This window comes from Sphaerodactylus townsendi, linkage group LG09, assembly GCF_021028975.2.
Source record: "Sphaerodactylus townsendi isolate TG3544 linkage group LG09, MPM_Stown_v2.3, whole genome shotgun sequence".
In the NCBI taxonomy this organism is placed as follows: Eukaryota; Metazoa; Chordata; class Lepidosauria; order Squamata; family Sphaerodactylidae; genus Sphaerodactylus; species Sphaerodactylus townsendi.
This window is the reverse complement of record NC_059433.1, coordinates 54,733,362-54,748,735: the sequence shown is the minus strand read 5'-3', so window position 1 is coordinate 54,748,735 and position 15,374 is coordinate 54,733,362. Positions and strand designations below refer to the sequence as shown.

Sequence of the window (15,374 nt, the reverse complement as noted above, 5' to 3'; positions counted from 1 at the left end):
ACCCTGCTGAAGAAGAATCAGTATCTGTATCTGTAAAAGAAGTTCAGCATAAGCAACCTTTTAGAAGTTTTGGAGAGTTTCCATATCAGGGCTGGCTGCAGTTTGGGAGGAAATGGTCAGCAAGATGCCATCCAGTGGAGCCCCTTGCTCCCTCTTTGTCCCCATTTCCCTAAAAAGCAGGTAAGAACATAAGAACAAGCCTGCTGGATCAGACCAGAGTCCATCTAGTCCAGCACTCTGCTAGTCGGAGTGGCCCACCAGGTGCCTTTGGGAGCTCACATGTAGGATGTGAAAGCAATGGCCTGCTGCTGCTGCTGCTGCTCCTGAGCACCTGGTCTGCTAAGGCATTTGCAATCTCAGATCAAGGAGGATCAAGATTGGTAGCCATCACCAGTTGCCCAAATGAACTTGTCATGCTTGCTGTCACCAGGAGTAGATTCAGTCTTTTACTCACTTACCTTTCCCTCCCTGGGTGCCCACTCCTTATTCTGGTGGATCCACTATACCAAAATCAATCAAGGGGTCAATGTGCCAAAACTGTATACAAAACACGATTATGCTGAAAGCGACTAGCAGCACAGACAGGTGCATAACTCAAAACTCTTCATAAGAACGCAAAGACTTAAAGAACTATACGAAGTCAGTATTGCAAGATAGACTCTCTGGTCTTACATTATTTTCAAATGACTATAAAAACATTACAATATAAAAGAATATGGTTAAGTATACAGTAAATGCATCAATAAATCTTTCATGTATGGTCTTATCAACATAAATCAACATCAAGATCTTATAGCAAGTATAGCTCAACAAAACCACAGTGCAAAATATTCAGCATCTGGATAAACGGACAAACCTCGTCAAAGCTTCAAGGTTCATGGCACCGGTGAAAGAAAAAACAAAGGTGTTCAGCTGTCCCAGGTCTCTTTTAAAGAGAGAAATTTCTTTGACAAGTCCCAGCCTTCAAGAGGGACAGCATCTCAATTAATCATTCTGGACTGCGGTCTCCTGCAGCACCTCTAGACTGCCACAAAAACATCAAGGACTTATCAAAAGTATTTCTCTCTTTAAAAGAGACTTGGGAGAGCTGGTTACCTTTATTTGTTTCACAGCTAGCATGAGCCTTAAACCTTATTCTGGTGGGTCAGGTGACTGAGCAAGCTTCTTCCTTTCCCCTGATGTCTAGTAGAGGTGCAGCAGAGGCAGAAGAAGAGAGCCCTAAGCTTCCATTAGAGGCAGTAGCACATTCACTATGGGAGGAGAAAAGGAACAGTTCCATCATTAAAGCCTGGTCCTGTGATCTTTCCACTGTTGAGAACAGGTCAGGTGAGCAAACATCAGCCATTGCAGCTGGATCACTCACTCAGAGAAGAAAATGAACAACCAAGCAGCAGTGGTGCCTAGTAATTGCTGCTGTTACAGCTTTTCTATCAGCTTGGCTACTGGCCTCCCTCTGTGTGGTTGCTCTAAGCCAGATATTCCCAAACCTTTTGAGTCATGGAGCATTTTTCAGGACAGAAATTTGTCACGGAGCATTGTCATAGCCTTTATGCCAAAGGCATATATGTGCATTCTTGGGCGTTTTTATCTCTGTATTTTTCAAGTTGTTAGTTTTTTATTGTATGTATAGCAAAACCAAGAATTATTTTTTCAAATTCTAAATAGCTTAAATTTTTATCTAAATTTAATTTTTCTCATTGAAAGTAATTAAAAATTGGAACTTTAAAGAACATTTTCTCAAAATTATTTGTCAGACTTATTCCAATCTCTTTGTGGAGGAGCATTTGGAGATGTTTCATGGAGCACCAAGTGCTCCATGGAGCTCTGTTTGGGAACCGCTTCTCTAAGCCATACAGTCAGAGGTGGAATTCAGCCAGTTTGGTCTGGTTTGGCCAAACCAGTTGTTAAAAGTCCCCTCGCTCACCCTACCCTGGGAGAGGGAGCGACAATGGAGATTTTAGCACCAGCCCAGGGCAGGGAGGAGAGCTCCAGCTCAGCTGGAGGGAGGGAGGGAGGGAGAGAGAGAGTGAGAGAGTGAGAGTGAGAGAGTGAGAGTGAGAGTGAGAGAGAGAGAGAGTGTGTGTGTGTGTGTGTGTGTGTGTGTGTGTGTGTGTGTGTGTGTGTGTGTGTGTGTGTGTGTGTGTGTGTGTGTGTGTGTGTGTGTGTGTGTGTGTGTGATCTCTAGCAGGGCCTCCAGCAGCTGAAGCCCTGCTGGGCTCTGCTGGCTGCTGTGGCCCCGCCTCCTCCCTTGATGGAGGTTGAGTGGGGGGTGGCAGCAGGTTCCGATTGAGTGGCACCCTGCCACTCCCCCCGCTCTAACCAGAACTGGTTGTTAATTTTTAAAAATCCCACCACTGCATACAGTCATTAAAATACCAACATTCATCCTCTAAGTTCAAAGCTTATATTACTTTAAGCACCATCCCCTGGGAGCATGCAATGAGGGCTGTGACCTCCATAGCTTGCTTGGTGATCTTCCAAAAGCATATGGCTGGCCATTGCTGAAGGCAGTGATGCTAGACTAGTTGCACCAGAAAGTCCCTTCTTAGGCACTTGAACATTTTGTTTTATTACAGAAATAAGGGGATTCTCTAAGCATAAATTCAGGCTACACTGATTACTTTCTCCTTATTCACTGCTGCCTTGTGGTGGGATCATAAGAACATAAGAACAAGCCAGCTGGATCAGACCAAAGTCCATCTAGTCCAGCTCTCTGCTACTCGCAGTGGCCCACCAGGTGCCTTTGGGAGCTCACATGTAGGATGTGAACGCAATGGCCTTCTGCGGCTGTTGCTCCCAATCACCCTGGTCTGTTATTAAGGCATTTGCAATCTCAGATCAAGGAGGATCAAGATTGGTAGCCATAAATCGACTTCTCCTCCATAAATCTGTCCAAGCCCCTTTTAAAGCTATCCAGGTTAGTGGCCATCACCACCTCCTGTGGCAGCATATTCCAAACACCAATCACACGTTGTGTGAAGAAGTGTTTCCTTTTATTAGTCCTAATTCTCCTCCCCAGCATTTTCAATGGAATGCCCCCTGGTTCTAGTATTGTGAGAAAGAGAGAAAAATTTCTCTCCTGTCCAACATTTTTCTACCCCATGCATAATTTTGTGAACTTCAATCATATCCCCCTCAGCCGGGCCTCCTCTCCAAACTAAAAGAACTTCCCAAACGCTGCAAGCAACTCTCCCTCATGGGAAGGTGCTCCAGTCCCTCAATCATCCTCGTTTGCCCTTCTCCTCTTGCACTTTTTTCTATCTCCCTCAATATCCTTTTTTGAGATCGCGGGCGACCAGAGACTGGATTTTACAGTATGCTCCCATCTGGTCTTGGTCAGCACTCCACTGCTTTATATAAGGAGCATGACAATCTTTGCAGTTTTATTCTCAATTCCTTTCCTAATTATCCCCAGCACAAGAGTTTGCCTTTTTTTTACAGCTGCCATGCATTGAGTTGACATTCCCATGGAACTATCAACTAGAAAGATGCTCCTAAACCCCTTTCCTGGTCTGTGACTGATAGCACCTGACCCCTGTAAATGTTATTATGTGAAGTTTGGGATTTTTTGTCCCCTATGTGCATCACTTTACATTTTGCTACATTGAACTGTGCATTTTGCCATTTTCTGAGCCCACTCACCTAATTTATCAAGGTCCGGCTTGGAGCTCTTCAAGCAATCCTTTTGTGGTTCCTCCACCACCCTTACATAATTTGGTATCATCTGCAAGAGCTTGGCCACCACGCTTAGCTACCTCCCTACTTCCAGGTCATTTATGAATGAATAGGTTAAAGAGCACTTTGGTCCCAATACGGATCCTTGGGGGGACGCCACTCCCGACATCTCTCCATTGTGAGAACTTCCCATTTACACCCACTCTTTGTTTCCTGTTTTCTCAACCAGTTTTAATCCATAGGAGGACTTCCCCTCTTATTCCTTCCATTGCTGAGTTTTCTCAACAGTCTCTGAGTGTAGAGCTTTGTCAAAAGCCTTTTGGAAATCCAAGTAGACAATGTCCACCGGTTCACCCGCTGTCCACATGCCTGTTTACACCCTCAAAGAACTCTGAAGTAAGTTTTGTAAGACAGGATTTGCCTCTGCAAAAGTTTCATGCTGACTCTCTTTCTCAGCGGGTCTTGCTTTTTCCTCACATGTTTTATAATTTTATCTTTAATGATAGATTCTACTAATTTACCAGGAACAGATGTCCAAACTGACTGGCCTGTAATTTCCTGGGTGCCCTCTCCTAGATCCTTTTCTTAAAAGATTGGTGGTGACATGGGCCATCCTTCCAGTCTTCTTGTGGGATGGAGCCTGATTTTCAGGGATAAGTTGCATATTAAAGGTAGAAGATCAGCAATTTCATGCTTGAGCTCTTTAAGAACTCTTTGGGTAAATTGCAATCCTGGGCCAGGGGATTTGGTAACATTTAGTTTATCAATGGCTGCCAAGAACTTCTTCCTTGTCTGCTACCACTATCTTCGCTTAGTTCCCTCGGATCTCAGCCTCCTAAGAAGTTTCTTGGTTCAGGTGCAGGAATGTTCCCTCACACCTCCTCTTGGGTGAAGACATACAGATGCAAAAGAATTCATTCAGCTCTCTCTGTGCAATCTCCCTGCCATCTTTACCTGCTTAGAAGCACACTTTTGTTCCTTTGTCATCTAACGGGCCTACCGGCTTCCCTTGCTGGCTTCCTGCTTTTGCTTTGATGTGTACTTGAAGAAGAACTGTTTGTTGCTTTGTGAATTCTTGATGTTTCCTGCCATGACCATGCGTTCCTCCATAATCCTTTTTTGCCTCCCCTTTACAGCTAAACTTCTGCTTCTCTTTTCTTTGCCACCATTTCAGTAGGTTCCCTCTCATCATTCTTCATATCAGTCAAACTGGACTTCCATTTTCTAAAAGACATTTTCTTTTTTCTGATAATTTCCTCAACCTCTCTTGTTAACCATGGTGGCTTTCTTTTGGACTGGGTGATGCCTTTTTTCTAACCCTGTGGAACACATTACAGGCTGAGCTTTTATTACTGTGTTTTTTTAAATAACCTCCAAGCATCCCTATGGACAGTTTTGACTTCCTCTTTGATTTTTCTCCATTTTCAGCTTCCCATGCGTACTCATCCCCCTCATCTTTTGAGAAATTTCCCTTTCTGAAGGCAGTAATGTAACTACATTAGTAGTTGCCACTTCTGTTCGCATGCTGAGGATACTGAATCTGACAGCATTGTGGTGGCTGTTCCCTATCGGCTCAACAACACTGGACTTCCTTGCACCAGGTCCTGGGTCCCCACCTTAGAATTAGATCTAGGATCACCTCTCCCTCTGGGTTGGTTCCACAAACCATCTGCTCTAAGCCACAGTCATTTAGCTTAGGCTATCCAGGAATGCTCTCTCCTTACTTCATGCACCTGAACATGCATTTTTCCAGTTTATATGGGGATAGTTAAAATCACCCATTACCACTACATTTTTGTTTTTTGTTGGCCTCTCTAATTTCTTTTTCCATCTCAGAATCCTCTTGTGCACTTTGGTCAGGGGGGGACGATAATATATTCCTAATATTAAACTGTCCTTCACACCTGGTATTGATATCCACAGTGATTCTGTAGGGGAACCAGCTCCCCTTGCATTGTCTATTTTATGTGATACTATGCTCTCTTTGATGTAAAGGGCAACTCCACCCCAATGCGCCCTGTCCTATCCTTCCTATAGAGCCTGTAGCCTGGTATAACAGCATCCCACTGGTTCTCCTCATTCCACCATGTCTCTGTAATGCCCACTATATCAAAGTCCTCCTTCAAAACTCTGTACTCTAGCTCCCCCATTTTAGGTCGAATGCTTCTACTATTAGCATAGAGACACCTGTATACCCTGTCTCTGTCCTTAACCTGGGATTTATGTGCTTTACCCTCAAGTCTTTTGCAGACACTATCCCTTGTCACATGCATATTGCTATGTTCCTCGCTTGTATGTGGTTGATTTAGAAAAACCTCCTTCTCTGTCTGCATCCCCATAGATACTGTATTCTGAACCGAAGTCACCTCAGCTCCTGTCGGCTTTCCCCCAGTGATCAGTTTAAAAGCTGTTCTGCCACCTATTTAATGTTGAGTGCCAGCAGCCTGGTTCCTCTTTGGTTAAGATGAAGTCCATCCCGTTTGTACAGGCCTGCCTTGTCCCAAAAGGTTCCCCAGTTTCTGACAAATCTGAAACCTTCTGCCTTACACCACCTTCTCATCCACGCATTGAGACCCTGTATCTCCGCTTGCCTAGCTCGCCCTGCGCTTGGAACGGGTAGCATTTCTGAGAATGCCACCTTGGAGGTCCTGGACTTCAACCTGTTTCCTAGCAGCCTAAATTTAGCTTCCAGAACCTCCCGGCTACATTTCCCAATGTCGTTGGTGCCAATATGGACCACAACTGCTGACTCCACCCCAGCACTGTCTAAAAACCTATCTAGATGAAGCGTGACACCCGCAACCTTCGCACCAGGCAGGCAAGTCACCATGCGGTCATCACGCCTCTCGCAAACCCAACTCTCTACATTTCTAATGATTGAATCACCCACTACAAGGAGCCCCCCACCTCCCCGAGGGGTATCCTCAGTGCGAGAGGATAGCTGATCACCAGTTAAGGAAGGGATCCCATCTAAGGGAGCATCTTCCCCCACCTCAGACTGGCACCCTCCATCCCCAAGACCTTCATTCTCCATGACATCTGAAGAGATGTCACTTTGGGAGTGGGACCCGGCTGTTAAGTCCCTGAAAGCCTCGTCTGTCACCCTCTCTGCCTCTTTCAGCTTCTCCAGGTCTGCCACCTTGGCTTCAAGAGAATGCACAAGTTCCTTGAGTGCCAGGAGCTCATTGCAGCGAGGGCACACCCACGACTTCTGTCCTAGTGGCAGATAGTCATACATGTGACACTCAGTGCAAAACACTGGAAAGCCCCCATCCCCCTGCTGGCTTTCTGCCTTCATATCTGATTTGTTTAGATATTTAAATATTAAGCTTTTAGCCAGTGCCCCCCTGGAGCTATCTGCACGTACTATCTGTCAAATATGTCCTTATTAATTTAAAAAACAAAAAAATTAAATTAAAATTGCCGCTGGTTCCAGAGACTGAACTAAAGCCCCACCTCTCAGGACAAAAGCCCCACCTCTTAGGACAAAGAGGAACAAGAGATGAACTCTGTTAACCCCTGTTAAGCCCCACCTTCTAGATTCAGCAGCCTTAGCTCACAGCAGCCTTACAAGGAGAAAAAGAGATAACCCCTGTTAAAATACATTGTTTTAAAAGCTGTGGCGTTGAGAAAAGCCCTCCAAAATGAACACCAGCAGGTCACTCTGCTCTTCCTGGCCAAGTCTTCTTCCCACTGCTGCTACTCCTCTCTGCTGGTTCCAGAGACTGCTTTCTGTCCCAAGAACAGTCTTTGGTTTAAAACGCTTTAAGCTTTTTTATCAGCATGTTGTTGGCAAATCTCAAAACTGTGTGTGTGTGTGGGGGGGGGGGGGGTTCAGGGCTGATTTTCCTGCTGATTATACCAAATGGCAAAAAGTAATATAGTAAAAGAAAATATTTACAAGTTCATTTTGAGACAGGATTGCACAATGACATGCCTAGTGGGCACTGCTTGCTCATCATCCTACTTGTGAGCTCCCAAAGGCACCTGGTGGGCCACTGCGAGTAGCAGAGAGCTGGACTAGATGGACTTTGGTCTGATCCAGCTGGCTTGTTCTTATGTTCTTATGTTCTTATCAGAGCTTGGAAAAAAGAAAAACCAGCCTTAATAATTTTATCCAAGAATACAAAATAAACAGAAAAGCCAGAGAGCTGAATATAGTTTCTAACTCATGCATGGAGACAAAGAAGGATGATATAATTGCAGAAAGTGGCAAGGGATCACTGTATGGTTGTGAAAAAGGGATAGACGGGCACACCTCATTCAGTTTATTTTTAAACCTGTGTTGTCATTGATTAATTCTGCAGTACAAATCTAGTTATAAATTATCAGCAGTGTTGCCAGTTTCATGAAAAAGCAAAATCCTAAGATTGGCTCATAGCAAGCTGAGCATGCTGACATTCTGATGTGGTTCACTAATTTTTTCTTCATAGAGTCCATAAATTCAATTTGTTATAATTACTGTCAATAAAATTAATGAAATTGCAGGCTGTTCAACAAAAGGAATATCAATCTGAAGCTTTTCATTAGGTCAGAGAGACCTTCATTTATCACAGGTCCATTTTGTGGAAGGCAGGAGTTTGGCCCTCAGTTTGTAACTGTTGCAATTTTTGAACTGATGTTCCAGAACTCAGAAGTGCCCTCAGATGCCTGTTCCTTGCCAGGGGGAAAAAAAGAGGAAGGGTGGAGGGTGTTACAATTAAAAATAGAAATCCAATGAGATTTCAACATTAGATGAAAACTATAAATTGCTAAATTAGAATATATGACATTAATAATACACTGAGGACTCCTTCCCTTGCTACTTATTTTAGCAAGGGGCTTAATACCTGGGCATCATAGACAATATATTGTGCCTGTGCCCATATTCCAGAAATATTCATCTGCACATGTACAAGTTATTTACAAGACATATTTTATATTTTTCCAACATTACCTAATCTCAATGTGAAGACTATTAATGTACGAAAATATTCTAAAGGAGAAGTAATCAAATGGAGACCTTTTTGACTGATGGGAGCCTTCTGAGGAATGGTGGTGATGTCTGGCTACAGACCTCAGCTTGGGAGATCAAGAGTTATGGCAAAGGGATGTCTCCTGTCCTTGTAATAGAGTCATGAGAAAGTCACTTTGGGTGATGAGATCGATAATCAAACAGATGCCATATCTCTGAAAATGGCCAAGAAAACAAGTTGCTGAACATGTTATTAAGATGTGCATTTAAAAAATAGGATTGTAACCAGCCATTGAAGTGAAGCATTGTTCTAGGATAACTAATCGTTCTACATATTTTCTCTGGTTTGTCTTCTTCCTTTAGCATCCAGTCTCTTGCATCATGCTGCTTATTTACAATATCCTGCCTTCCCCCTCACCCAATTTCTCTTTTTAACCACTTACAATATGGATCCTAACTCTGCCGCCCTTTGAAACTGCCCTAACCCAACCGCTAATGACCTCATCACTGTGAGATCCAAAGAACAACACTAAATGCAATTTACTTGATCTCACTGGTAAGTTGCTTGACCTTCTTCACCTTCTATGTTTCTATGACCCTATTGTTTCCCAAAATGATGGGAGTCTGTCCTTTTTGGAATCGGGAAATTAGTGAGAACAGACTTCTGGTTAAATGAAGGGTTGAGCAAACTTGGACACTTTGTTGCCTATGTATACAGAAAGTTGCTTATGCAAGAAATTTGCAGGAGATCAAAATAAAGTTTAACAATTTAATTAAAAGGAAAATAATAATTGTAAAATCACACAATAATCAAAGCAGCAGAGCACAATCCTATGATATAGAAAGCATTGAGTGGACGGGTTTGAAATAGATGGATAGAACTGAGGGAATTTTCAGAATAATACTGTACCAGGACTTGGAGTGGAGTGGTCAGATAAACAAAGCTGAGTGACCCAAACTAGCTCTGGCAGAAGAAACAATGTGTTGGGCACAATATCAACAGAGAGGCATCCAGAGAGGTGTTCAGAGATATTGAATACTGGCTACTGGGATAGGGGGCTTCTTATAGGGAAAAAGAGACCTCAGGTTTATGCAGAGTGACCCTTAATCTCCAAAGGAGAGTCCTGCTTTCCCAAAAAAGACAAAAGAAAAGCAGTCAACTTAAGTGATTATGCTCAAGTTGATGGGTGAAATATGTGAAATTAATGTTTGGTGCTTAGCATTAATAGACTAAGCCTGGGAGTGACTGCAAGATAATGCAAGTATAAATAAGTCTTTAGAGAGAAATTAGTCAGAAGAAGAAGCCAAGATTAGTGAAGTACTGGCAGAACACTTGGGGCATTCATATTAGCAAGTTCTTTGTCTTTAATGAGGAATATATTCCAGGGTTGGAGATGGGGGCTTGGCTTTAATTCTTTTAGGAAAGGAGTGGAATGCTATTATGCAAGGCAGATATGGGAGAAGTTAAGTCCAGACATGATATTCTGTCCTTGTGAGTACACTAACCAGTGCAGAGAATGGGCACCCCATTATGGCTGGGTACTGCTGGGCATCCCAAAGTTTGGCAGGACGGGTAGGGATACTGTTGTCTTAAAACAGGGCTTCCCCGACCCTCCATGGATTGGTCTGGTAACACTAGCATCTGCTTATTTTCTCCCAACCTCCATAAAAATCCATACATACATTTTCCTGTGCTTTTTAGTTCTCAGTCTGGGTTCTTCAGGGATCTGTCCTTCCCTCTTCTATTCTGTTTCTGTACACCATAGTCTGAAAGAACAGGAAACAGGAATTAAAAGGGAGGAGATTGTACAAGATTTGGCAGTTTGCTTTATTGGGTAATGCAGCAGCTGTGGATGTTTAAATTTACAAAATAAACCTATTTTGGAACTTGTAACTCAGTCACTTGAATCAACCACTACTTAATCAAATCCCGTGGCTTTTCAGTATCACCTGTCCTATATACTGGTGGTGATATCCATCTCCGTCTATCAATCCTAGAGCGTCCCCCTTCATCCAAACTTGCATCTCTGGTAGGGATTGCAGAAATTTGAATTTACTAAGTTGCAATCAGAGCTGATCACACAGCATGTTCAGTTCATGCTAAATATTTTGAACACCTGCCCATATTTGTATCACTTTTTTTCAGATCTGAGCACTGAAACACTGCTGACAATGGCTATGCAGCCAATCACCAAACAGCATGCTTTTTCATTAAAAAATATAATATTTATTTACAATGGATTAATATGATTTTGATTGATTTAACTATATGTAGGCTAGCATTTCCCATGCATTTCCCCCACCATATCACCTGTGTCTTTTTAGGACTTTAAATAATTGGTAATTACTATTGCAAAATTGTGCACTAACATTCCATCACTCTATTGCCATGATCTCTAATTCCCCCAACATTCATTCATTTAAATTAAATAAGTCTCTAGCCCTTTTCTTTTCCTTTATTACTTTGTAAGAATAGGGGCTAAAGAATTCATTTTTTAAGAAAAGCAAGCTGATAATTCAGAGGTTGTGGCAACAGACTGAGAGGACATTAGCACACACCTTCTCAATAACGATTACCAGTTTTTTTTGACAGAACAAAAATCCTCTGGTAGCATGGCAAAGGAAAAAAAGGTGACAGCTTCAGGGAAGCCATTTGCACTATACAGTACTGTTAGGAAAGTAATACAGCTAATCAACTTGCCAAATAGCCATAAACAGGTCAGTGAATAGCTGAATCGGTCAATGAAGAATTAGCTCCTTGCTTGTGACTGCTGACCAGGACATCAGCTGAACTGGTAGGTATTTTAGTATCCCTAATCTCTACCATTCTCGACTGCCCAGGCTAGCCTGATCTGATCAGATCTCAGAAGCTAAGCAGGGTCAGTCCTGGCTAGGAGTTATTTTATTTATTAAGATAGTTGACTTCTATTCCCCCCTTCAAATACATCCCAGGGCAAGTTACAACAATCTAAAAATGCTTTCTGTATTGCTGTAAAAACACCATCGTGTCCATATAACATTGGATGGGAGAGCCACTATGCAGAGGAAAGCAATGGCAAACCACTTCTACTAGTCTCTATGTAAAAATCCTACTGAGTTGCAGTACATTGGCTGTGACTTGATGGCACTTTACACACACACACACACACACACACACACACACTTGTAAAATATCTCAACAATATGACGCTGTGCTCTAATTTATTATCAGCATAACTTTACAAATTATAATATTTCCAGTAGCCTAATGATGGAATTAGCACTCTAGTTCCCACAGCCTGGGAATGGCTTGATTATGTGGTAGATGTTTTAAACATGCTCATCAACCCAGAAAAAAATGGTTTGACATTTTCCCTTGGAACTTCATTTGTGCAGTTCTTTGTTTTGGGTAAGGTTCATGCAGGAGGCTTGTTGTAGATAGTGTTCCAGGCTTTCAAGTTTGTTCTGTTCTTGTGTAAAATACTGGGAACATCAGCTATTACAGAAGAATTTATTACCATTTCCGCTTCTTTGAACCAGCGTGGTGTAGTGGTTAAGAGCAGGTGGATTCTAATCTGGAAAACCGGGTTTGATTCCTCATTCCACCTGAGTGGCGGAGGCTTATCTGGTGAACCAGATATGTTTCCACACTCCTACATTCCTGCTGGGTGACCTTGGGCTAGTCACAGTTCTTTGGAATTCTCTTAACCCAGGGGTAGGGAACCTGCGGCTCGAGAGCTGCATGCGGCTCTTCTGCCCTTGCACTGCGGCTCCACAAGCTGAGCCTCTGGCCCCATCCTTGCCCGCTCTGCAGGCAGCAGGGTGGGCGCACCAACTGCCCGCGGCCGGCTGGGCCACGCCGCGGGCTTTCCCTCTCGCCTGCCCCGTTGGGCCCAGCCGGGCGGTTGCCCGGCTGACCCTTGGTGGAGGCCGAGCTTTCACTTGGCCCCATTCTTGCCTCGCTGCCCTGCACAGACGGCTTGGAAGCAGTGGCAGGACGCATCCATGCGCTTCTCAGAATGAGCGGAGTAAAAGGTTAAAAAAAACCCAATATATACAGTGTTATCTTTATTTTAAATGTCAAAATTATTTGCGGCTCCAAGTGTTTTCTTTTCCCATGGAAAACGGGTCCAAATGGCTCTTTGAGTGTTAAAGGTTCCCTACCCCTGTCTTAACCCCACCTATCTCACAAGGTGTCTGTTGTGGGGAGAGGAGGGGAAAGGAGTTTGTAAACCACCTTGACTTTCCTTAAAGGAGAGAAAGGTGGGGTATAAATCCAAATTCCTCCCCCTTCCTTTTGTTCTTCTATTTTTAGATCATTCATTTACTATTTGTGATCTGTTCAAATGCAGAGTTTCTGTGGGCTGTATGATTAGGTTTAACCAAAGAGAAGCCTTGTAGTTGGCTCTAGATTTTAGTGAAGAATTAATGACATGTTTCTGGGGAACTGAAATTACTTAATATGTTTTAGTGAACAAATTCTCCCTTCAGTTTCCAGAAATAAAACCAGCAAAGTGATAATAGTATCCTTAGAACCCAATCCTAAGATTTGTTTGTTTGATTGAGTTTAAAGTTCTTGCTTTATGGTACATTATGACCCTAGTTTATTCCAAATGTCTTTAGACACTAGTATTAGTTGTTGCTATTCATAGGTATTCCTGAAACGTTTCATTATAAACCATGTGACCACTTTTCTGGAAGCTTTTCACTGTTTTACATGATGGAAAGTAAAAAAAATAACAAGAATCTGTTATCATTTGAGCAAGTGTATATTCATTTTTATGCTGCTTGTTACAGTAGCAAAGAATGGGTTAAATTGAATAAAGATAATCTTAACTGAAACATAATGGAATTTAACATGATTTTCATAAGGATGCCAATAATTTAACCTGGGGATCTTCTGCAGTGCTGGCTGTTTGCTGTCCTTGCTTGCTTGCTTGCTTGCTTGCTTGCTTGCTTGCTTGCTTGCTTGCTTGCTTGCTTGCTTGCTTGCTTCCTTCCTTCCTTCCTTCCTTCCTTCCTTCCTTCCTTCCTTCCTTCCTTCCTTCCTTCCATCCAACTAGGGTGGCTTGGAGCTCCCCAGACTCCACTGCCCCACTGTGGAGGCCATGTTAGGGCAGCAGAGTCTGTGGGGGAGTGCAATTTCAATGCTTGCCCCAGGCACCAATTTTTTGTAGCTATGCCTCTGTATTACTTGCTTAGAGGTAATACACTGCTATAAAATACAGTCATTAAAATGAAGACAATTATTTGATAAATATCTTCATAATCACCACTACCACCACCAACTAAGTCCCCCTCCTCATGGGCCAATAAGCACTTCACACAGATCCCATCCCTAAAACGAGTCTGCCCTGTGTTACTTCCCCCAAATCAGTTTTTTTTAGAATTGCGCTATTCACGAGTCATTTAAAAAAATCCCAGGTTGCAGCTGCTTGCAAGCAAATGGTCAGACAGGAGGCGTTTTATTTGCCTCAGTTTCCCTTTTTTAATTTTGTGGCTTATATCTGCATAACTACGTAGGTGCAGATGGTCATATCATGAGACATCAGCATGGCTATGCGGGGGTCCATTTGTGCATGCCTGTGTAGCTACGCATTGGTGGGAAGTGAATTTTTAAAAAGAGATGTGTCTCCATGCGAAGGAGCAACAGCGACCTGGATTGTTTTCATGGGCTCCAATCGCTGCCTGCATGGATGCACGTGAATGCAAAAACAGGAAAATGGGTTACTTTATCCTGACTGCAACCCGTTATACATTTGCTATGCCGAAAGGGCCTAAGTCACAAAGTGGTATTCTGAATAGCTCAATAAAAATTAATTGTCCATTAGCAATCACTTCATTGAAAGAAAGCCCTTTTGTTTATACATCATAATGAGTTTAAGTTTTCTAACTGTCAGGGAAATAAAACAATAAAGCAGGCAATATCTACTATACTGCATTATGTTTTGCTTCCTTTGTCCTGGATGCAGACTTTTTATCAGCATCCTTATGTAGAAACAACTTATATTGAAGAAAAGTAAACACAATCAATACTGGTTTTGTTGTTTTCTTTCTTTAATATGTAAAAATATAATTTAATACCCTTCGAACAAAGGGAAACAGAATTAATGAATTCTCCAAGTATATGTGTGTGTGTATTTCTGTTTCAAAATTTCTCTTGTAACAGCCTTTGCTCGTGGTTTGTGAATACTAATTATTTTTATCAAATTTGACTGCCATTTACTTTGTAAAGAGTAACACATTTTGAAGCAATTTCCCTTCGTAAGGACTTGGTGATGGGAATGGTTTTAGTTGGGACTGACACATAAAAGCTTAATCTTGTGATGTAGAGCCCAACTATACAGTTCTTCATCTGGTTTAGCAGCTTGCTGCAATGTTTTTTGCCTGTGGCAATAGGGACTATCAGAATTAAAGACAGGAGTGTTTAAAGTTTTACAGCCCTTCCAAAGCTGTAACAAATGTGTACAGTTTCCATGACGTCATTTGGGCAGTGCAATCCTGAGAGGGAGGGCAGTAGTTATGATGTGGCCAGGGATGACACTGTTATGCTGCCTCTAAATCAGTTTGCTGTGCCACAGTCAGCTAGCCAGCAGAGATGCTCCCCCTAACCCCCGTGAAACTGCTTTGTGCAGCTCCACGGGATGCATCTTCCAATTTGCTGGCATAAGTCTTCCCAAGCAAATGAGGGCATTCCTGGGCCAAAAGGGCCCCACCCCCAGGAACACCTTCTTCAGCACTAGCTCCTGCCTTGGAAAAGTACTGG

The 15,374-nt window shown here is 42.7% G+C and overlaps 1 long non-coding RNA gene across 1 annotated transcript in view; it reads right to left on the bottom strand.

Annotated features, from left to right (window-relative positions):
• Positions 1-15,374, bottom strand: part of LOC125438787 — a 38,066-nt gene that overhangs the window by 11,216 nt on the left and 11,476 nt on the right. Inside the window, exon 2 of the long non-coding RNA XR_007245405.1 lies at positions 10,313-10,396. This is a non-coding gene — a long non-coding RNA (uncharacterized LOC125438787). The remainder of the gene's footprint in view (positions 1-10,312; positions 10,397-15,374) is intronic.